Source organism: Macadamia integrifolia, chromosome 4, assembly GCF_013358625.1.
Source record: "Macadamia integrifolia cultivar HAES 741 chromosome 4, SCU_Mint_v3, whole genome shotgun sequence".
NCBI lineage: Eukaryota > Viridiplantae > Streptophyta > Magnoliopsida > Proteales > Proteaceae > Macadamia > Macadamia integrifolia.
The window spans coordinates 16,222,990-16,249,305 of NC_056560.1; the positions used below are offsets into that span (position 1 = coordinate 16,222,990).

General features: G+C 36.8%; 1 pseudogene; it reads right to left on the minus strand.

Annotated features, from left to right (window-relative positions):
• LOC122076287 lies at positions 1–24,890 on the minus strand (annotated as a pseudogene).
• Between the last annotated feature and the right edge of the window lie 1,426 nt (positions 24,891–26,316).

Sequence of the window (26,316 nt, forward strand, 5' to 3'; positions counted from 1 at the left end):
AATTCCTTGACTATTAACTACCCAAATTAAAAGATTGCAAATAATCCCTATATAAAATAATATCCTAAAGATCCTAATGAATCCAAAAATCCAATCAGACCTGGTTCATCTCGATTGAGATTGCCTGAAGGGTCAACCAGGTTCAACAGCATCGATTCTACATCAAGATGGTCCTGTTTGGAGATAAATAATGAAAGTAGTTGTGCCATGTGTGAAGTAGTTGTGCCATGTGTACAGTCTATAAAGTGGATTAGTCCACATTTAACTGAATTTTATTCCATTATTGCCAACCACAGCCCAATACATATACACGTCAAAAAGATCAAAAGGAAAAGAGGACAAGAAAATAAATACCTTTGATTCTTCACTTACACCTGTATCCTCTTCATCCTGTTCATCCTCCTCTTCTTCTTCTTCATGCTCTGGCTCCTCTTCCTTCTTTTGCAGGGGAGATATCTCACCTTCATCCCTATCACTTTCATACTCAGATTCTTCTCTCTCACTGTCAGAGAAATCGACAGGACGTCTAGACGATTGAACTGATGAGAAGGCTGGTTTCCACGATATGTCTTTGTGATCCTGTAACTGATAACCCAGACATAGATTTAATTTTTCCAAAGGAAAAGGGGAAAAAAAAGAATTCTAGCAAAGTTGTAGACAATATGTTGCAAGAATGACCACTGGAAGTACCCTTTTGCATTTAAAATGCGGTTCTCATCCTGTGCTTCAACTTCTAAGTCTTCCAACAAATAATCCTGAGTAGCTGAGTGACGAGGTTAATGATCATCCTCATCCTGACCAACAGAACATAAAAGAAAATTGAACAATGTATGACAGAAAGAACATGTGTATCAATATTAAGCCTATACATTTACTACGAAAGAATATATTGAAGAACGATATTAACTGAAAGGTGAACCCACGAGTTCATATATCTCCAACTTCCTTCTGTCTCCCTCCCATCCACTTAGACCTTATCAAGCCTAGAGGATAAGGATGCAAAAGAATCCACCACCCAATCAAATAAGTTAAGTCACAGTATTTGCACATACAACAGACCTTCTATTTTTCTCATAGAATGCCAAAGATATTAGGAAACTATAAGGTCTTCCCAAACTTAGATCTAGTCCAATACCACCAACCCCCCCTTCACCGGGCATGTGGGCGTGATGTAGTTAATACCATTGAATTTTTTTAGGACACCTTCTGATAAGCTAACAATAGGTACTGTGAACCTCTCCAGTTTCCCACTTAAAAGGCCTGAAACAAGCTATGCTAGCAATGACAGGTGCCCTCCTTACTCCTAGAACACCATACTCAATTATCCATCAAGGCATTATTCATCACTCTCACCGAACATATACTACTCTTATGGGCCCATAAGTTAGGGTCCAAACCACCAAAGTTGTGCATCCCAGAGGAGGTGGTAAATAATTACATAGAAACTCCTACTGTAAGTATTCAAATACACTCAGAAAGAAAGTTAAGTATATGAGTAATAAGGGCATGATGCAGCTCGGGAGATTTGATAAAGCAGTTAAGGGTGAACATCAGATTTGCCTCTTTCTGATAAATAACCTCTTTTATAAGAACTTCACAGTTATGATTAGGAGAGAATTTCTAGTCAGATTATATGTAATTCTTAATTAAGAATCTACGATAAAGGATAGAGCATATGCATGGAAGAGTAAAACCTCACCAAACCAGATGCATTTACACAGGTGTCATTGAAGAAGCTAGCGATCCTTGATCAATGTAGAAGAAAAGGTTTCTTTCTGACCACCAAATGTATCTACGTTAGAAGGCTGAGAAGACTATCCACCATATGTTCCTTGAATATGAGTTTGAAATAGCTGTGTAGTCTTATTATTTAGGTTTGTCTGGTTATGGCTGGGTCCCCATCGTGTATAAGAGAAGAACCACCCTTTACTCCTCTCTCTCTCTCTTTCCAAAAGGCTACACGTGCAAGTTTTCTAGTTAATAGCTTTTGAACCTCCAAATAAGTTCTTTCAAACTAGAGCATCGCATGAACCATTGTCATGGATTCGGGTTTGACACTCTTTCCTCTCACATCTAGTATGTTCATTGAATCGACCTATAAATCCCATTGTGAACTAACAAACAAGCCATTTACACTGCTAGATAAAAAAAAAATCAGAAAATATAGGGTTTGACGAGGCTTACATTTGCAAATTCCTTTGAATACGGTTTTGCTGCAAGCTTAGTGACTTTTAGATTCTATAAAACTTTCCAAAATGGCTGGTTGTTTCATCGAAGAGTGCAGTTGCTAAAATGCATCCATCTGGGCTCCAAAATAGACATGAGAAACAAAAACAAAAACTAAAGTAATCAACCACAACACTTGCTTGGGGCTGCAAAAACATTATAATATGACATTAGTGTTCTAACAGAAAGTACCTAAAAAGAATACAAAGGGTACATAGGAATACAAAAAAATACCAAATTCTATGCATTGCAAGTGTAATACTCATTTACCAAGCCCAACAAAAATAAATAATTGTCTACACACCAAAATAAATGTTCTCAACTGCAATGATGAACAAATATCAATTAGTCTTAAGAGCATCTCAGTTTCAGTTGGACATTTAAAATCATATGAGCAACATAATTGATGTTACTTACTAGTTCACATCCATGTGAGATCCAAAACTGTAGATTTTGAAACGATAGAAAACTAATGAGCGCAGATCCAATTGTCATCGGAACAGTTGATATAATAAGTTGTTTCTTTAAAGAAAGCTTAATTTTGGAAACAAAAGCAGCACCAATATCATGTCCCTTTATGTAGATACCTCCACCAACTCTACCAAAGATGGCCGCACATGATCTAAATGCAGTAATGAAAGACTTTTAAGCACCCTTCCTTGCGTTAATCCTGAGCAGTTGAGCAACGAGGTTCATGATAATCCTCGTCCTGCCCAACAGAATATAAATGAAAATTGAAGAACATAAACGAAAATTGAACAATGTATGACAGAAAGAACATGTGTGTCAGTATTGAGCCTATACACTATCTAAAGCCCTGTAAAAAAAAGGGGGGGAGGGGCTCTAATACTTGAACAGTTCATATTATCAACAAAGATTTGGACCCACTCCACTACTTGACTTAATATACAAACATCATGTTTCTCAACTGTCAAAATTTCATAAAGCGAAAGGACAACGACACTGATAAAACTTACTGAAACATAAAAGAATTTCTATGTGTGTGTGTGTATGTGTGTGTGTGTGTGTGTGTGAGAGAGAGAGAGAGAGAGAGAGAGAGGATGGTGGTAGACCTCGTCAAGTGCTTCCTTTAAGAACCCAGGCGAAAGTTGGTGTCCCCTTTCTACAGTTTGTGCATATTTCTTGCCCACCTTTTCACGCATGCGGTGGAGAAGTTTATTAGCTCTAATTTTTTACCTTCAGCCTGTAAAAGAATCAGAACTATGGCGTTTCCAGAATCCGCAGTGACTGATAAACTCTTAGAAGGACTTGTTTTCGAACTCAAAACATAGAGCAGATATGAAACGTTGGGTTTCAGGATGCTATTGAAGGTCAAATGGTAACTCAAAGTCAGAATTTGGATGCCCAAAGCAACTCTCATCAGTTTACCAGGCTCCAAGAAACAGCAGGACATAGAACACGCCAACAAAGAAAATCCAATGCTTACATTTTCTTTCTCCTCTTTCTCCCTTTCCGGATCAATGTGTGTGATACAATCCTTAACTTTGTATACCTTTTTGTGTTGTGAGTCAACAAGAGCAGTCAATAACCGATGGGAATTCGAATTTGACAACAGAGATGATGTCATAAACCTCATCTTCCTTAAAAGCCTCCCTTGTGATTGGAGGATTCCCTACATTGTCAACACACAGAAATTCAACATAAGTTTCCAATCAAAATTCACAGGAAACAATGCCCCCAATCCTTACAAAAAGTTTCAGAAAAGCAATTCCATATGAACATATCATTGCTAGTACATAATACTTAAATCAAATTTCCCAACTCAAGTAAAAAAGGAAAACAATAACCTAAGATTGAAAACATGGGCTGGTGCCAAAGCTACAAATATAATTTTTCAATTATGGCAAAATGTTCCTTACATGATCCACATAGGAAGGACTTCTATACAGTCCACCTAGTTGTACCACATGGAAGGATTATGTGGAAATTCCCACCATTAAATTGTTATGGCATGGGTCAGGATTGACCACGTCTTAAATATTGGTGTCAAATTATACCACAAACCTTCATTTTTCAGCATTTCCTCATGTATTTTCATCCATGCATTTGTTTTCAACTATTTCTCAAAAGTTTGAATTCTAGTGACTTTTTTTTGTTCTATTTCACCATTTGGCCAGCTCCTGTATGCTTGAGATTTAACATGTGAGCAAGCGATCCTGTCTTGAGCCCTATTTGTCCTTAAAATTTGGGCCCCTCCTGATTTGACATGTGGAAGATACTACAGCCATACAAAGTGCTTCCAATGTGGGATGTACGGATTAATTATTGTTTTAAACTGAAACACAAGGAACAGGTCATGCACTACTTAAGGAAGAAGCCTTTGCCCTCGAAGAAAATGTTTTGCTCACCCCCCTCCTCCAATGAGAAACAATAAAACAGAAGAAAGGCACAAAGCATAACAAGCATCCGATACTCAATGTGCTTTTGGTGAAGGGGTATATATATATATATATATATATAGAAGGAATGCTACAAAAAACATCAAGGATGAAAAGAAGGAATGCTACAACAAAACATCAAGGACGAGACTTCTTCAAATTAAAAAGTTCCAAGAACAAACATATGAATTCAGACACTAATATGTTTGCTGCCTCTTGGACTAAACATCACCCATAAATCAAAACATAAAGAAACATTACAATCCAACCGAAAAAATTAAAAAAATAATGAGAAACTGAGTTCCAGAATTAAAAACAAAGCTATAACTTCACAACCATACAGCAGAATTGCATAAACAAATATCACATTCTCCATTCATCATATAGTACCATCGAATAAAACTAAATATGTAAGAATCAACTTGAACCAATGACCAGAGTTCAAAGTTCATCAACTGAACAGAACAGAAACTGGGTGAAAGAATTTAGTGATTACCAGTAGCTTGTATTTACTGCCAACTTGAATCAAAGGCACAGTATGAACATCAACTAGGAGCTCCAAAATATCTCAGCATTCCAAGGCCGGAAATTGAGATAACAGTACCTCAAAGTTGCATCCAAATTGCCACAGAAACAGAGAACTGCCAGTAATCTTATGGCCAATAGTAACTTAAGACTTCAAATAGATATGTAACACAACTCATTACAACCCTAGTTAGCCTTCAAATAATATTAAATCAAGATGTGCAGGAACTGAGTTGAAAGGATAGAAACAAACCAATAGATGATAGAAATGTAAAGAAAAAAGTGATGAATTAATATATATATATATATATCTTTAATCCCTAAGCCAGATCTTGGGAAGGTGGTTGCTCAATAGCTGCTTCTGAAGCTCTATGTTAGGACCTCTAGTGCTAACCTCTATAGTTTCATAAGTCGTCAGCCTTGACCATATCCTCTCCCTGCCAATAGCTTGCTGCAACTGTTTCTGTATAAGATCCATCCAAAAAGACCTTTTTTTGTTCCCCTTTCATGTTTAACTCTACAGGTTGCAGTCCTAGGGCCAAAATGGAAAATAAATTACCTGCGTAAACCAATATCCTTAATTGAATGATAAGCCTGGTGTATAGGAATGAAATCAACAAAGCATTTCCATCAATCTACCAATTATATCTGGGATTGTGGAGAAAAACTGAGAGCAAAAAAAAAATGTTTGCTGGTCCACGTTTTGTGAATGCAGCAATGCAGATCATCACGAACATGAGGAGTGAGGTATCACTGGCATTGAAATAATATGATCAACTGTGAGTACTTAAACCCCCCCCTCAAATGGAGATTCAGAAGGGATATGAATATTGGGCTTCATATGAAATGATAGAAAAAGTAATCATCACACTACCAAAGAATGTATTGAAGATATTAACTTAAAGGTGAACCCATAACTTCACATATCTCCAACTTCTTTCCCTCTCCCTCCCATCCACCTGTAGCTTATCAAGCCTGAGGATAAGGCTGCAAAAGAATCCACCACCCAATCAAATAAGTTATGTCACAATATTTGCACATACAACAGACCAGACCTTTGGATTCTTCACATAGAATCCCAAAGATATTAGAAAACTATGGGGTCTTCCCAAACTTAGATCTAGTCCAATACTACCAACCCCCCCTTCACCGGGCATGTGAGCGTGATGTAGTAAATAACATTGAAATTTTTTGGCACACCTTCTGATAAGCAGATAATAGGTCCTGTGAACCTCTCTAGTTTCCCACTTAAAAGGCATGAAACAAGCTATGCTAGCAATGACAGGTGCCCTCCTTACTCCTAGAACACCATACTCAATTATCCATCAAGGTATTATTCATCCCTCTCACCGAACACATACCACTCTTATGGGCTCATAAGTTATGGCCCAAACCACCAAAGTTGTGCATCCCAGAGGTGGTGGTAAATAATTCCATGGAAACTCCTACTGTAAGTATTCAAAGACACTTAGAAAGAAAGCTAAGTATGAGTAATAACGGCATGATGCAGATTGGGAGATTTGATAAAGCAGTTAAGGGTGAACATCAGATTTGCCTCTTTCTAATAAATAACCTCTTTTATAGCCACTTCAATTCCAACCGCCACTTTAATTATCAGACCATGTAAAAGAAGAACCACCCCTTACTCCTCTCTCTCTCACTCTCTCCCTAAAAGGCTGCACGTGCAAGTTTTCTAGTTAATACATTTTGAACCTCAAAACAAGTTCTTTCAAACTAGAGCATCAGCATGAACCATTATCATGGATTCGGGTTTGGCAGTCTTTCCTCTCACATCTAGTAGGTTCATTGAATTGACCTATAAATCCCATTGTTAACCAATAAACATGCCATTAACACCGCTAGCTAAAAAAATCAGAAAATATAGGGTTTGACGAGGTTTACATTTGCAAATGCCTTTGAATATGGTTTTGTTGCAAGCATAGTGACTTTTAGATTCTATAAAACTTTCCAAAATGGCTGGTTGTTTCATCCAAGAGTGCAACTGCCAAAATGCATCCATCTGGGCTCTAGATAGGCATGAGAAACAAAAACAAGAACTAAAGTAATCAACCATAACACTTGCTTGGGGCTGCAGAAACATGATAATATGACATTAGTGTTCTAATAGAAAGTACCTAAAAAGAATACAAAGGGTACATAGAAATACAAACAACTATGGAACTACCAACTTGTATACATTGCAAGTGTAATACTCATTTACCAGTCCAATCGTGCGTCGAGCCCATTAACCAATCCCAACAAAAAGAAATAATAGTCTACACAACAAAATAAATGTGCTCAATTGCAATGATGAACAAATATCAATTAGTGTTAAGGGCATCTCAATCTCACCTGGACATTCAAAATCATATGAGAAAAATAATTGATGTTGCTTACCAGTTCACATCCTTTTGAGATCCAAAATTGAAGATTTTGAAGCGCAAGAAAACTAATGAGTGCAAATCCAACTGTCATCAAAACAGTTGATATAATGAGTTGTTTCTTTAAAGATGGCCCAATTTTGGCAACAAGAGCAGCACCGACATGATGTTCCTTTATGAAGATACCTCCACCAACTCTACCAAAGATGCCCGCACCTAATCTAAATGCAGTAATGAAAGCCTTCTGAAGGAACATTCATGTTGTATAATTCAAAAATCTACCTTTACTTTGAAGACTCAAAAACTGGAACCAATTCCAAGGGCATATTCATGTTGTTTAGTCCAAGGGGTACATGAATTCAAAGTCTTCTCCTGGTAGCATAAGGAGTTTGTGAGTCTATTATGCTGTTTAGTCTTAGTTTCATCGGGATTTCTGAAATTTTTGTTAGTTATTAATTCTTAGTCAGTTTAGGAGTCTAGTTACACTATTTTCAATCAATTAATGGTCAAATGAGTAGTGTTTAAGTTACATTAGGATTAGGGATGTTCTAGCAGTGGCAGGATCATATTTTGAGAGTAAGGATAGGATACAAGATTGAATGAAAATTTTGAGTTTTTTCAAGTGGTTTTAATGGATTTTCAAATCTAACCATAGTAGTTTCAAAATCAAAACAGCAGTGGAGATCTTCAACGACTCCCAAAAGTAGAACTTAGATCGGTCCCATATTATTACGGAAACTAGGTCTTCCATTGTACTTCAAACCCTTAAAGTTTTGTTCTAATTCAATGGTTGGATATAAAGATATGGATAAGTGAATTAGAAAAGTAACTAAGCTCCAGAATTAGAAACAAAGCCATAACTTCACAACCATACAGCATAACAGCTTAATCAAAGATCACATTCTCCAGTCATCATATAGAACCATCATGTCATACTATTATATAAAGGCACGAAGTGGCAAATCTTTCAGTTGACAATTTTACCCTTTTTTATTATATTTTTTCTCTATTCCTTTTTATTTTCTTAAATTACTGGTATCCTTTATATTTTTATAAATTTTTATAATACTTAAATACTCTCTAATTTGAATTCCTTTATTACTCTAATATCTCATGTCATGTCTCTTCTCTATTTACTTCCCATTTCTTTTGAAACTCTTGCCCCTTTCTCTCTCTCTCTCTCCCTCTCGTGGTCTCTCATGGTCTCTCCTACTTTCCCTTTTTTCTTTATTTGCACATGCATAGCCTCTCTTCCCCTCTACCACATAGACCCTATGCATACAGAGCCCAGTCGATCAATGAATTGTTTCCAACAGCTTGGAAGCCAAGAAGAACATCAGATCCGGAAATTCCAAGATCAAAATGTCTCTTTATCTGAAATTCTAAGCAGCGAAATTGAACTTCTGATGATCTATTTGATCTCATCAACTAACTTGTGATGAAGCCTTCGACTTAGCCTCACTCTTGGTTCATGTTAACGGGAACTATAAGCTAAGAAAGTTCCTTGGAGCCTATATTGTTATTCATGGTCAGTCCGATGCACTTTGGCAAAATATGCAACTAATTTATCCTGAAATCTATTTATCAATTGATGATTAGAGGGTATTCGTTTGGATTACACTGACGATCTCTGCATCCGGCATTCGATATTCACCGTTGATTATGTAAGATTTTCATTTTTATTTTTTAATTTTAAGATGGCACTTCTCATCGTATATTAATTTATTTTTTTTGGTTAATTCTAATTCCTCCAGATTGTGGGGTGAATCTGGTTAATGCCATCTAAAATGATGAAATCAATGATCTGATGTGTTATCTTTTACCCAGTAATTTAAATTTCATTGTTCTGTTTATCTCTCACTTTATTCTTCTATTGCATATGTTAAGGTTTTTTTTTTTTTCCTAAGCTCTCATATCGAGTCTGAATGGGTTTCTTGGGTTCTCTTAATTTAACTTTACCTTTGTTCCTCAAAAGTTTCTTCTATAATATATTTATCTACTTGTTGAAAAGGTTTAAAAATAAAGTTATTAATGACTTCCCTCTTTGAAGGTATTGACAGTTCTCAGAATTCATCAGTAGTAAATTTCACTTAAGTCTCGAAACCTAGATTTTGTTGTTCTATTTCCTTGTTAGTACAGATGGGCTTGTTACATTTTCCTCAGATGAATAATTAGATTAATTATGTTGTTAAGTTGCTTGATGCTCCTATAGGCTAACACCTTAGCATCTCTTGGAGTTGGATATAAAAAAATATGGAAAGTAATAGGATACTTTAGCTACAATTAAAATCAATTCAGCTATGGGTGGAACCTGAAATTTCATTAGTTGATCTTTACATGACAAAAGTATTATTCCTCTATATTTTGGTTGTTAGTTTACTTGATCCTTCTCCATTTGATAATTAATTGATTTTATTTTTCTTGTGCATTGTGATGTTTCACGTGTTGTGGCTACCTAGATTTCGAGCCATGATGCCAGCTTCTTGTGCAAAGGGGATGTGGCCTTAAGCAAACTTATCCTAGAATCATCAACTTCTAGCCCCAAAATTTTCATTTGGGAAGCTTTTTGTGAATCTTGAGGCAACAGTAATAGAAATGTAGATTGACATCAGAAGTCAAGTATGATTCCCAGAGGATACTGAAGCTTGCTCTGATCAGGTTTGGCCTCAATTTGTGTTCCAGCTACTTACCAGGTAAGTTCACACGTCCAATGTTATAATTTTCTGATTTCATTAACTAGGAACCCCAAAATATCTCAGCATTCCAAGGGCCAGAAGTTGAGATAACAATACCTCAAAGTCGCAGCAGAATATCGATGAAAACAGAGAACCACCAGCAAGTTTATGGCCAGTATTAAGTTCAGACATCAAATAGATATGTAGCACAACAGATTATAAACCTAGTCAGTTTTAAATAATCTTAAATCAAAGAATACAATCTCACTACTTGGATGTGTAGGAACTGAGTTGAAAGGATAGAAACAAACCAATAGAAGATAGGAAATTGAAAAAAAATCAGTCAAATATCTATATTCAAAGCACAATGAGACGATAAGAACAAAATATGTCTAGATATTCGATGTAGACCTAGTGTGCCTAAAATCCAGGTTTCTTTTTTTTGGTTCATGAAGGCTAGCGGGCTTGGGCTAAAGATGAACAATGAGTTCTAGTTGTAGTATTAATGTATTATATAACAATACAAGTCCATGGTTTATATTGAGGACTTAAGTAAATTACAAAAAGAAATGAACATTTAATCAATCAAGAAATCAAGACTTAGACAAAAGAAAGCCTATATGGTATACTTTATTAACCATTCATCTCACTAAAATACTGGACCATGTTTCAAGGTTAGACAATAATAAAAATCCATATACTTGTAGAGAATCTCAAATTCGGTAGTATATGGTGATTTTCTGCTGTTTCTTTTTTACTTACAACTGGTTTTAAGGAGCTCTGCACACACAGTTATAATAAATCTGGCTCATGCATTTATACAAAAATTGGAGTGTAGGACAGAACAGAGTATTTTACTCCACATACCAAACTCATTAAACAAAATTATTGTCAAGGAACCTATGCATTAAAACTTATACATCTTGTTGGCAATGAAACAAATATTAAGAGTAATGCAGTAATATCCTAGACTATTTCTGTCTACCTAGGCTTCACAACTCGCAGCATAGTTTAACTGAGATATGGAATCCTAGCTACCTCACCTTGCTAACAACATACAGGTTCCAAATATTTTGGACCAAATCAATGAACATGTTGAAAATTTAATCTTCAAAGCAACTTATATGATGGATGATATTGATTTGCCACATCATGCCCATTCACGGATGAAAGTGTTATTTGAAGGATAAATAGAACTGCTCTTTATGAAAAATTGAAATCAAATCATACTATTTTCATAGGGTTTGATGCCCAAAACTATAGCCTCATCCAAGCATCTCTCTCTCACCCAAGTTTCAGTGCATATCAAGCATCATCCATGTAGCATTCTGTGCTACAGTAAGTGAAAACTAAAATCAAAATCAGAATGTTTTCATAAAGGTTGATTCCTCAAAATTAGTAGAAATCAAGTGCCCACTGAGCTGAATATCAGTGTAATGATTCATATTCAAACTTTAATAGTATTGCACAATGAAAGCAGTAGTTTCTCTAATAATTATATATAAAAAAGAGGAATCTATGATTATAGGTGGGGAGCCATGATAAAACAAATATGTAGCTCAATAAAAATAAAAGGAAAGTTAGATATAAAGGAATAAATGATAACTTACCCACAGGACCAGGTTCTCATCTCCTGACCATTTGTTCTTTTCAAATGGCTTCTTACTTGTTGTTAGCCCTAAGAGAACCACCCAAAAGGCATGAACATCTATTTTATCCAAGACTTAACTGTGTCAAAAATATTCAGGGCCTAATGAACTACACAGTCAATTAGAAAGCGAGAAGAAAGGACAAAGAGAATTGAAAATCCAAAATATCTCAGCATTCCAAGGGTCAGAAGTTGAGATATTAGTACCTCAAAGTTGCAGCCAGGTAGCCACAGAAACAAAGAACCTCCAGTAGGTTTATGACCAATAGTAACTTAAGATTTCAAATAGATATCAAGCATAACAAATTATAATGCCAGTTAGCCTTCAAATAATCTAAAATCAAATAATACAATTTCACTACATACTTGGATGTGTAGGAAGGAACTGAGTTGAAAGGATAGAAACAAACCAATAGATGATAGAATTAAAATGATAGACACAAACCAATAGATGTTAGGGATGTAAAAAAAAAGTGACGAATTAATTTATATTCTTTACTTACTAAGCCAGATCTTAGGAAGGTGGTTGCTCATAGCTGTTTCTAAAGCTCTATGTTAGGACCTCCACTGCTAACATCTATAGTTTCCTAAGTCGTTAGCCTTAACCATATCCTCTCCCTGTCAATAGCTTGCTGCAAGTGTTTCTGTACAAGATCTACTCAAAAAGATATTTCTTATCAGACCATGTAAGAGAAGAACCACCCTTTACTCCTCACTCTCTCTCTCTCTCTCTCTCTCTCTCTCTAAAAGGTTGCATGTGTAAGTTTTCCAGTTAGTACCTTTTGAACCTCCAAATAAGTTCTTTTGAACCAAAGAATTGTAATGAACCATTGTCATGGGTTTGGGTTTGACACTCTTTTCTCTCACATCTAGTAGGTTCATTGAATCGACCTATAAATCCCATTGTTAACCGACAAACAAGCTATTAACACCGATAGATAAAAAAAAATCAGAAAATATAGGGTTTGTCGAGGCTTACATTTGCAAATGCCATAAAATATGGTTTTTCTGCAACCTTAATGACTTTTAGATTCTATAAAACTTTCCAAAATGGCTGGTTGTTTCATCCAGGATTACAGCTGCCAAAATGCATCCATCTGGGCTCCAAATAGACATGAGAAACAAAAACAAGAACTAAAGTAATCAACCACAACACTTGCTTGGGGCTGCAAAAACATGATTATATGGCATTAGTGTTGTAATAGAAAGTACCTAAAAAATTTTGAGTTTTCTTAATTGGTTTTGATGGATTCAAATCTAACATCATGGTATATTTGAAAATCCCACCGACAACCAGAATCATAGGCACTGAAAACAGCAGTAGCAGATCTTTGACAACTCCCAAAAGTAGCAGTTAGATCAGTCCCTAATAATTACGGAAACTAGGTTTCTCCAAGTAGTTCAAACCCTTAAGTTTTATTCTATTTCATTTGTCAGATACAAAGATTTGGGAAAGTGAATTAGAAAAGAAACTGAGTTCCATAGTTAGAAAAAAAGCTATAATTTCATAGCCACAGAGCAGAATAGCATAAACTAAGATCTCATTCTCCAATCATAATATAGTACCATCATATAAAACTAAATATGTAAGAATCTACTTGAACCAATAACCAGAATTCACAATTCATCAACCCAAGAAAATATAAACTAGAAATAGAATTGAGTAATTACCATTAGCTCGTATTTACTGCCAACTTGAATCGAAGGCACAGTATGACCATCAACTTGGAACTCCAAAATATCTCAGCATTCCAAGGGCCAGAAGTTGAGATAACAATACCTCAAAGTTGTGGCCAGATGGCCAAAGGAACAGAGAACCTTCAGTAAGTTTATGACCAGTAGTAACCTAAGACTTCAAATAGATATGTAGCACAACAGATTATAATGCCAGTCGGCCTTCAAATAATCTTAAATCAAAGAATACAATTTCACTACTTACTTGGATGTGTAGGAAGGAACTGAGTTAAAAAAGATAAAAACAAACCAATAGATGATAGAGTTGAAAGGATAGAAACAAACCAATAGATGATAGGGATGTAAAAAAAAGTGAAGAATTAATTTATATTCCTTACTTACAAAGCCAGATCTTGGGAAGGTAGTTGCTAAATAGCTACTTCTTAAGCTCTGTGTTAGGACCTCCAGTGCAAACATCTGTAGTTTCCTAAGTCATCAACCTTGACCATATCCTCTCCCAGCTAATAGCCTACTACAAGTGCTCTCTCTCTGTCTCTCCCCCCCCCCCAAAAAAAAAAAGAAAGGCTACATATGCAAGTTTTCTAGTTAGTACATTTTGAACCTCCAAATAAGTTCTTTCCAACCAAAGAATCGGCATGAACCATTGTTATGGATTCAGGTTTGACACCCTTTCCTCTCACATCTAGTAGGTTCATTGAATCTACCTATGAGTCCCATTCTTAACCAACAAACAAGACATTAACACCGATAGATAAAAAAATCAGAAAATAAAGGGTTTGTCAAGGATTACATTTGCAAATGCCTTAGAATATGGTTTTTCTGCAAGCTTAACGACTTTTAGAATCTATAAAACTTTCTAAAATGGCTGGTAGTTTCATCCAGGATTGCAGCTGCCAAAATGCATCCATTTGGGCTCCAAATAGACATGAGAAACAAAAACAATAACTAAGGTAATCAACCACAACACTTGCCTGGGGCTGCAAAAACATGATATATGGCATTAGTGTTCTAATAGAAAGTACCTAAAAAGAATACAAAGGATACATAGAAATACAAACAACTACCAACCTGTATACATTGCAAGTGTAATACTCATTTAACAAACTAATCGTGAGTCCAGCCTATAAACCAATCCCAATAAAAAGAAATAATTATCTGCACACCAAAATAAATGTACTCAAACTGCAATGATGAACAAATTTTAATTAGTCTTAAGAGCATCTCAGTCTCAGCTGGACATTCAAAATCATATGAGCAAAATAATTGATGTTGTTTACTAGTTCACATCCTTTTAAGATCCAAAATCAAATATTTTAAAGTATAAGAAAACTAATGAGTGCAAATCCAATTGTCAACAGAATAGACGAGGTAATGAGTTGTTCCGTTAAAGAAGGTTCAATTTTGGCAACAAGAGCAGCGTCGATATCATGTGCCTTTATGTAGATACCTCCAGTAACTCTACCAATGAAGGTTGCACCTGATCTAAATGCAGTAATAAAAGCCTTCTAAGCACCCTTCCTTGCTTATAGGATTGTTCTAGTGATTGCATAGGTAGCATTTGCTTAGGTTTCATGATATAACCTTCAAATATATTAACATCTTGACATATGTAAACTAAATCTATCGAAAAGTTCAAAAGTTACAAGGGCATATTCATGTTGTTTAGTCCAAAAGGGGGTATATGAACTCAAAGTCTTCTACAGGTAGCATAAGGAGTTTGTGAGTCTATTATGCTAGATAGTCTTAGATTCAGGGATTTCCAAAAATTTTGTCAGCTATTGATTCTTAGTCAGTTTAGGAGTCTGGTTACAAGATTTTCAGTCTATTAGTGGTCAACAGAGTAGTGTTTAAGTTATATTAGAATTAGGGAAGTTCTAACAGTAGTAGGATCATATTCTAAGAGTAAGTATAGGTAGATACAAGGTTAAATGAAAATTTTGAGTTTTCTCAAGTGGGGGTTTTGGTAGTCGTTTCTCAGACTCCCTCTCCGGAATCGAACCCTAATTCTCCATCACCAGTCTCCACTATAATAAGCCACTATCCTACCATCAAAAGTTGATAAGGAAGAAATTTGAATGATGCATCGTCAACACAAAGGCCATGCGATCTGTCGAGTTATAATGAATCATCAGAGCAACAGGCAAAGCCTGCGATGACCTTTTATCTAATAAATGCATCCCTTCCAAAAGTCAGGGTTTGGTGGACGTATTAGCTCTAGAATTACTTCGGTTATCCAAGTAGCAGATAATATCAAACAAACTATAACTGATTTAATGAGTCATTTACAGTTTCACAGTCTGAATTAGTTCATATTTATAAATGCATGGCTTAATCTTTGAGATAAGCATATGACTACTGGTAGGATAAACCATATAACTTTCCTTCTCGATGCCAAGCTCCGCATGAGCTACATCCAATTGTGCATTGGATAGTGTTGGTCAATATGTTTATGGCGGTCTATCATTCTTATGTAATGAGTCACAACCAAAGGATTCAAAAAGACACATATCCAACTTGCCCACAAAAATGTCCCACATCCTAGAGCACAAACAATGCACATGCACCATTAACACAAAGAAAGCGGAACTTATATCATATTCCAAGCCACCTAAGACCATTAAAAGGGTAGGAAAAATAGGCAGAATGAGAATGAGAGGCAACATCTTTCCATCCAACTAGGTAAGCCACACAAGAACCATATTCAGTCTTTTAACAAATGCACTTTTGGTCCTGTCGCTACCTATAGGGGTATTCGTGCATAGTGGTTCAATGCACAAGTAAACAGACCACAAGCACAAGCAAACCAATAGCCACTCACCTATATTTCGTCTATTACCAACATTATCCACCACCAAAACTACTACAATGTAATTAGGATTTGGTAGAAGAAAACTCGATAACCCTGCTAAGCATGAAGATCTCAACCCAAAACCCACTAATAATCCAGGAAATTGCCAACAAGCAAGATGGGTGGAGGGACTCATGATCTGTCGAAACTTGTTAGCTTTCAATCTATGTTATTTGGAGAACCACGGTAATGTTGAATTACATAACACTTATGGAAAGAGACATGCAAACCAGCTCCGCATAGGCGCGACTTAAAAACGCAAGGCTCCAAATAACATAGGCCACAAAACCTAGTATAGAGAAATTTTTGCAAGCAACAAACCCATGATAATGCAACATTTTTTTTTTAAAACAAGCGGGGAGGTACTCGTAATTTTTTTAAACTTATAAGCTTGCAACCTATGTTCTTTGGAGACCCACGTTAATGTCGAATTACATAAAACTTACGGAAGGAGACACGCAAAGCTGCTCTGCAAGCAGGCATGACTGAAAAACATAAGGCTTTAAATAGCATAGGCCATAAACTAAGCATGGAAAAACTCTTGCAAGCACGAGAATACAACATCACTTTTAAAAATAATGGGGAGGAACTCCGGATCTGATAGAACTTGCAAGCTTGCAACCTATATTCATTGGAGACCCATGTTAATGTTGAATTATGTAACACTTGCGACAGGAGACATAAAAAGTAGCTCCGTACCTAGGCGCTACTTAGAAATGTGAGGTTTCGTCCCTTAAGATCGACTAACTCATTTGTAAGTGCTATTCACATGGAACCTTTCCCCTTTTCAGCATTTAATTTTCTCATTTAAATATTTCCTACTAGCACCACGATCTACCCCTATGGCCATGCAGCCCAGGCTCATGCACCAAGTTTTACACTGATTACCAGACCGTCCTACTCATCGGGGCTTGGCAGTTGCCCCAACGGTCGGGTATAGGTTCCGTGCTATAGTGTCATCCATTTTTAGGGCTAGTTGATTCGACCAATGAGTTGTTACACACTCCTTAGAGGATTTTGACTTCCATGACCATCTTCCTACTGTCTTAACTGACCAATACCCTTTGTGGGATCTAGGTTAGCTTCTAATCTGACACTATAACCCGACTTTTGGTTCATCCAGTATTGTCAGTTCTGCTCACAAAAAATGGCCCATTTAAAGCTCTCGATTCTATGGCACGGCTCAACGAAGCAACAATGTCGTCTTACCTATTTAAAGTTTGAGAATAGGTCAAGGGCATTGTGCCCTCGATGCCTCTTATCATTGGTTTTATCTGATAGAACTTGGCCATGGGCTTCAGCTATCCTGAGGGAAACTTTGGAGGGAACCAACTACTAGACGGTTCGATTAATCTTTTACCCCTTTACCCAAATCAGACGAATAATTTGTATATCAGTATCACTGTGGGCCTCAGCTAGAGTTTCCTTTGGTTTTGCCCCGCTCAGGTATAGTTCATAATCTTTTGTGCCCCGACAGGTATGCTCTCACTTTAACCCTCCTCAGAAGATCAAGGTCGGTCGACGGTACAACCCACAAGGGGATCCCACCAGTTACCTTCTTTATGCCTTATCGATTTACTCTCCCGTTGACTCGCACATATATCAAACTCCTTGGTTTGTGTTTTAAAACAGGTCAAATGGGGAGCCCAACAAGCCGATGCCCAAAGTGTGTAGTTGCCAATAGGCACGCCATTGAGGCGTATGCTACCTACTATGACCATGATGACATCTCCTCTAGTATAACTCGATAACTCGGACTTGGGGTGCCGCCATAATCTATATTGTTCCACACCCCGAGTTGAGTGGTAGATCGGTAGTTCACAATTCAATATCCGATTGAGATGTATTGTAGCCCCCATTTGCTTCCCTCTCGTTAATTTTGAGCACTCTTTGACTCTCATTTCAAAGTCCTTTTCATCTTTCCCTTGTAATACTAGTTCTCTATCAGTGTCTCGCCCATATTTAGCTTTGGACAAAATTTACCGCTTGATTGAGGCTACATTCCCAAATAACCTGACTCACCGACAGTGCCTCGTGGTGTGATAAGGTCTAGACATGAAGGGGCTTTCACCCTCTTTGGCACCCCCTTTTAGGGTGCTTGGGCCTGGTCCGCCGTTGAGGACGCTTTTGCATACTAAAATTCAAATGAGAAAGTCACCCGATTCTTATATTGGGCTCTTCCCAATTCGCTCATCATTACTAAAGGAATCCTCATAAGTTCCTTCTTCTCCATTTATTGATATGCTTAAACTCGACGGGTAGCCCCACTTGTCTTGGGGTCGCAGCCAAAATTCCATCGAAAAACAATAGGAAATCAAAGTCCCCAGAGCTGAATGGGAGCAAAATATGCACATAATGTCTGAACAATGGATAAATGGCATAAACCACCACTCATCGTGACCCTCACCACACACGGGGCCCTTGTCTTTGGGCCGATTGTAAGTCAAACGAAGACACATGGGGCCAGTATTCGCTCCACACCACCACCACAAGGGGGCGAATGAGGTCGGGCAGGATGATGCATGGTGCCGCAGGCAGGCGTGCCCTCAGCCCGATGGCCTAAGGCTTAACTTGCATTCAAAGACTCGATGATTCACGAGATTCTACACCAAGTATCGTATTTCACTATGTTCTTTATTAATGTGATAGCCGAGATATTCATTGTCAAGAGTCATTAAGATAAGTTTCGGATTTAGGATGACGCATACCACCCCAAAGGCACAATAATGTCATGTCTTTTCTATTGTGAGTTCAATAGCATCGACTCGCCAGTGGTTGTGTTTAGGTCGGATGCCACGAAGGATCCCAGACCGACCATATAAAGGTCATAGAGGAAGGAGCACACACTCCCACACCCTACCTTGATCGTATAATGCAACATGTTCACGGGTCTCACTGGGAAGGTAACGGTAATGATACTTCCGTAAGTTCACTTACAAAAATCTTATTACGAATTCTCCTTCCTCTAAATGATAAGGTTCAATGGACTTCTTGCGACGTTGGCGCTGGTAAACCACCCACGTTGCCGTGATTTGAATACTTCACTGGACCATTCAATTGGTAGAAGCGATAGGCAGTGTGTACGAAGGTGTCACACCCTGCCTCTACTCACCTAAAGGCTAGTGACATGGACACTTACACATGTCCACAATTCATCCAGGATCCACGATGCAATACTTTAAGTGCATAAAATTATGAAATGATTTTATATCACAAGATAATAATAAGAGTTAAATATACATAACTGGTGGAGTCTAACAGTATTTATAATATTTAACAAAATGTTTTCGCAGTGGATGTCAATTACAATTATGCCCCTAGGGCTATATCTGATAAGTACAAAAGAAAACAAAAGAAAGATAATACTCTCATCCTCATTGTATTGCAAATGCACAGTCATCACATACGTAACTGTCCTCGTGCATAACCAGCTCCTCATCCCAGAGATCACCTTTGTAGAGAGCCGGATCCTCAATCATAGTTTCTAAAGGATTACCTGAATCAACATCTAAAAAGGGGCAATAATGGGGATGAGCTTCCATAAAGCCCAGTGAGGGGTAACACACAAGCAATTATAACAATCCATGAAAATACAATAATTAATTATCCATGCCCAACCACATCAATATGAATGCAATGACATGATCTAATTATTATTAAACAATCCTAAATAATAAATTCTAGGTATGATCAAACTTGAGAGTGCAGTACTGGAATTACCCATAACCTCGGTAATCGAAATGACCCACAACCTCGGCCATGCTACACCCACGAGCATGACCATACATTCTCTTAGTTTATGGGAGCAGTACCGGAATCTCCCACAACTTCAGTAATTGGAATCTCCCACAACCTCGAATAAGCTACGCCCAAGTTATTTTCCTAGCCTAATATGATTTAGCTTGATTCATTTCACATCAAAATCACAAAGTGATCATACTTGGGAATACAGTACCAGAATCTCCCATAACCTCGGTAATCGAAATGGCCCATAATCTCGACTATGCTGCACCCACAAGCATGACCACATATGGTCTCAGTTCATGGGTATGCAGTACCAGAATCTCCCATAACTTTGATAATCGGAATCTCCCACAACCTCAGACAAGCTGCGCCCCGGGTTATTTTTCCTAGCCCAATGCAATCTATCATAATATGAATCACAATTACAAGGCGATTATGCTCAATAATGCAATACCAGAATCTCCCATAACATTGGTAACTGAAATGGCCCACAACCTCAACCATGTTGCACCCGAAAGCATGACCACATACCCACACACACACACCCTCCCTAAGAATGTAGTGCCGTCGGCACCAACCGTTGGCCATTCTTCATCCCAGTCACACACACACATGGACAATCATAATCCACATTCTTATACCACATCAACACTTTGCACAATGAATAATCTAATAATATGCAAAATGATATAATTCATCCACATATGCATTATGATACAAGCATTCCATAAAAGCACACAAAATCCCCAAAATCCCCTCACCTCAAGTCCTAGGTGATGATGGACAGCCGATGGCCTCACGTCGTGTCTCGTCACCTTTTGGTCCTACTCCTAGGATACATAAGCATTTTAAGAAATAAATCACTCATAGAGAAATGAGTCCCGAGACATATGTTCTATAGTCTCCTTTCCTATTTTTCTTTTCCTTGAAATCGTTTTTAACATAGGGTTTTATGACTATAGGGCTAATTTATATGTGGGGGATGTTCACCCACCTCAATTAGCTTAGATTAAGTGTAATTAATGGTTTAATTAAGGTAGGTTTATACAATGCATCCAAATTCCCCAAAGTTCCAGTCACGACTAACTAAATTAGGGAATTTCGGTTGAGGGTTTATGTGGTGACCACTAATGGCTTTTGTGGTCACCCAAATCCACTATACCCATTTTTAATTTCGTTTTCCCTAACCCAATTTGGGGTTTGAATGGTGGGATATAGAGGGTATGGGCAAAACCCACCATTTCTAGGGTTTAGTTGCCCAAATTGGGGATTTCACTAGGGAGGGTTCATGGAGTCAAATTGATCTATCAGTCTTGCTAGGATAGGTCTCTTACACTAAACCTCTCTCCCAATTTGTAGTTTTGACAAGTGGGAAAGTGGGTTTTAGTAAATATCCTTATTTCTAGGTTTTGTGTTGCTCAAATTGGGGGTTTTTTATGGGGCTTCCAATAGAGGAGGTTTATGCACCCAAAGTGAGTAGCCAAACATGCTAGTTAGTCCCCCACACTGAATCCCCAACCAATTCGTACATAGGGCATGTGGGTAGGGCAATTCAGTTGGGACGATTCTTCACTAGTTCAATAGAAAGTGAAAATGGAAGGGAGAGAGAGATGTGTGTGTGTGTGGAGAGTAGAGAGAAAACATCTTACCTTACTTGTTAGGAAAAATCCTTGCTCCTCCCTTACTCTTCTTCTTCTTCTTCTTCTTCTTCTTCTTCTCTTTTCTCCCTTCCCTTCCTTTTAACTTGGTAGGAATGAAAGAAATGGGAAAAGAGTCTATTTATAGTCACTTAAGTTAACTAAGGGTTGTTTGGGAGAAAAATGGGTTTTCACTCATTACTGGGTTATTTCATTATTTGGCACTAACGATCCCACCTCGAGGTATCTGAATACGTTAATCTATTCCCCAATATGTTATCCCAACTATTGGGATTGAGTTTGAGTTACCCGGGTGTGAGGGGTCGGGCCCCATAGCCAAATAACCTGATTTTGACTGGTATAACTCATCGAAGGTTTTCACTGATGAAAGCCGAATTGGTCCTTTTGTGTGGAAATGGATATTTAAGTTGAATAGACCCTTTCTAAGGTGTTTCCAATATGTGAGCCCCACCCCTTAGTGCATTTTCTATTAAAACTCGAGCAAATCCACAAGTTACTAGTGGTTGTCACCTGGGTTGCATTACCTATGTCCAAAAGTTTAAATTTGGTCGGGATTTTGGGCACGGATGTAACAAATGGGCAGGTACATAGTCAATAGATTCAAATCTAACACCATAGTAGATTTGAAAATCCCACCCACAAGCAAAAACATAGAAACTCAAAATAACAGTGGGGATCTTCGACAACTCCTAAAAATAGAACTTAGATCAGTCTTAAATTACCACGGGATTTCAATCTCCCCTAATACATTAAACCCTTAAAGTTTTATTCCAATTTAATGGTTGGATATAAAGATATGGGCAAGTGAATTAGAAAAGAAACTAAATGTCAGAATTAGAAACAAAGCTATAACTTCAAAATCATTCAACATAACAGCTTAAACAAAGATCACATTCTCTAATCATCATATAGATCCATCATATAAAACTAAATTTGTACGAATCAACTTGAACCCATGACCAGAATTCACAGTTCATCAACAAAACAGAATAGAAACTAGCTAATAGAATTTAAAAATTACCAGCAGTTCCTATTCACAGGGCAGATCAACCCCCAACTTGGATCAAAGGCACAGTATGACCATCAACTAACCCCAAAATATTTCAGCATTCCAAAGGCCAGAAGTTGAGATAACAGTACCTCAAAGTCGCAGCCGAATATCCACGAAAACAGAGAACCACCAGTAAGTTTATGGCTAGTAGTAAATGCAGACTTCAAATAGATATGTAGCACAACAGATTATAAACCTAGTCAGTTTTAAATAATCTTAAATCAACGAATACAATCTCCTACTTACTTGGATGTGCAGAAATTGAGTTGAAAGGATAGAAATAAACCAATTGATGGTAGGATGTAGAAAAATAAATCTGTCAAACATCTATTTTCAAAGCACAATGAGAAGAAAATAACAGAGTATGTCTAGATATTCAGTGTAGACCTAGTCTGCCTAAAATCCAGATTTTTTTTTTTCAGTTCATAAAAGCTAGAGGCGTTGGGCTTAAGATGAACAATGAGTTCTAGTTATAGTATTAATGTATTATGTAACAATACCAGTCCATGGTTTATATTGAGGATTTAAGTAAATTACAAAAAATGTACATTTAATCAATCAAGAAATCAAGACTCAGACAAAAGAAAGCCTATATGTTGTACTTTATTAACCATTCATCTCACTAATATACTGGCACATGTTTCAAGGTTAGACAACATTAAGAAGCCATATACCTGAGAATCTCAAATTCGGCAGTATAAGGTGATTTTCTGCTGTTTCTTTTTTTACTTACAACTGGTTTTAAAGAGCTCTACACACACAATTATAATAGATTTTGCTCATGCATTTATACAATAATTGGAGTGTAGGACAGAACAGAGTATTTTACTCCACATACCAAACTCATTCAACAGAATTATTGTCAAGGGACCTATGTATTAAAACTTATACATCTTGTTGGCAATGAAACAAATATTAAGAGTAATGCAATAATATCCTATACTATTTCTGTCAACATAGCTTCACAACTCGCAACATAGTTCAACTGAGAAGTGGAATTATAGCTACCTCACCTTCCTATCAACATACAGGGTCCAAATATTTTGGACCAAATCAATGAACATGCTGGAAATTTAAACTTCAAAGCAGCTTATAAGATGGATGATATTAATTTGCCACGTCATGCCCATTCATGGATGAAAGTGTTATCTGGAGGATAAATAGAACTACTCTTTATGAAAAATTAAAATCAAATCAGACTATTTTCATAGGGTTTAATCCCCAAAACTATAGCCTCATCCAAGCATCTTTCTTTCACCCAAGTTTCATTGCATGTCAAGCAACATCCATGTAGCATTTTGTGCTACAATAAGTGAAAACTAAAATCAAAATCAAAATTTTTTTATAATGGTTGATTCCTTAAAATTTGTAGAAATCAAGTGCCCACTAAGCTGAATATCAGTTTAATGAACCATATTCGGACTTTAATAGTATTACACAATGAAAGCAGCTCCAAGTTCTCATCTCTTAACCGTTTGTTCGCTTCAAATGGCTTCTGGCTTGTTATTAGCTCCAAGAGAACCACCCCAAAGGTAATTTAAATCAGGCTTCCCCAAATCCTAAAGGTGGAAGATTTAGATTTTGCCTCAAAGCTAATCGTAATGGGAAAACCTCATAATATTTTTAGAATATAGAAAGATGCATAATATTTTTATAGAACATAGTGATAACCAAGAGATTTGAAGCAACCTTTCCATGTTAAAGGAAAAGATGAGCTTGATCATGTTGTGCATCTTGCAATATTATGCCTAGGACTTCATCACCAAGTAACAACGGTAAATTGCCATCTGACCACCTTACAAAGCGTCCATTGCCCTCATACAATGTAAAGGAATTGTTATGAAACACTCCATAAATAAATAAATAATGTCAAAGTTAAGCATAAAATTGTTTCTCACTGATGAATTTTACCAATATCAATATTTTAAAGATGAAAAAATTATGCCCACGCCAACAGCTTGGAGAATCTTTCCCACCGAGACCTATCACCAAGACCATAGCCATTGATAGCATCAAAAAGCCCTTCCCAGTTATCCCCATAGCACAACTTGAAGAAGTTTATTATAATTGGCAGTACTAAAACACCATTGGCAGTGTGGAGGATACCAATGACCGCACCTGACTTGAATGCAGTAAAAAAAGCCTTTAAACATCCTTCCTTATTTCTAGGGTTGTTCCAGTGATTGCATAAATTGCATTTGCTTAGGTTTCATCCATATAATCTTCAAATATCTTAACATCATGACATACATCAACTAAATATATCGAAAAGTTGAAAATTTATTATCAACACAATCAATATAAAGGCACATTTCTGTATATCTTTTAAAACATTTTTAGAATTCAAGAATCCACCTTTACCTTGAAGACTAAAAAATTGGAACAAATTCCAAGTGTATATTCATGTTGTTTAGTCCAAGGGGTGTACCTGAATTCAAAGTCTTCTCCTGGTAGCTTGAGATTTTTGTGAGTCTATTATGCTGTTTATCTTAGTTTTGTTGGGATTTCTGAAATTTTAGTTAGCCATTAATTCTTAGTCAGTTTAGGAGTCCAGTTATTCTATTTTCAGTCTATTAGTGGTCAAATGAGTAGTTTTCAAGTTATATTAGGATTAGAGAAGTTCTAACAGCATTAGGAATCATATTTTGAGAGTAAGGATAGGTACATACAAAATTGACTGAAAATTTTGAGTTTTCTTAAGTGGTTTTAATGGACTCAAATCTAACAGCATAGTATAATTGAAAAGCCCACCCACAAGCAGAATCATAGGAACTCAAAAGAGCAGTAGAAGATCTTTGACAACTCCCAAAAATAGAACTTAGATCAGTCCCAAATTATTACAGAAACTCGGAAACTAGGTCTCTCTAAGTACTTCAAACACTTAAAGTTTTATTCCAATTCAATTGTTGGATAGAAAGCTATGGACAAGTGAATTAGAAGAGAAACTGAGTTCCAAAATCCCAAACAAAGTTATAACTTCACAACCATACAGCAAAAAGCATAAACAAAGATCACATTCTCCATTCATAATATAGTACCATCACATAAAATTAAATATTTAAGAATCAACTTGAAACAATGACCAGAATTCACAGTTCATCAACCCAACATAATAGAAACTAGATAACAGAATTAGTAATTACCACTAGCTCGTACTTATTGCCAAGTTGAATCAAAGGCACAATATGACCATTAACTAGGAACCCTGAAATATCTCAGCATTCCAAGGGCCGGGAAGTTGAGATAACAGTACCTCAAAGTTGCATCCAAATAGCCACAGATACAGAGAACTGCCAGTAACTTTATGGCCAGTAGTAACTTAAGACTTCAAATAGATATGTAGCACAACCATTTATAACCCTAGTCAGCCTTCAAATAATCTTAAATCAAAGAATACAATTTCACTACTTACTTGTATGTGCAGGAACTGAGTTGAAAGTATAGAAACAAACCAATAGATGATAGC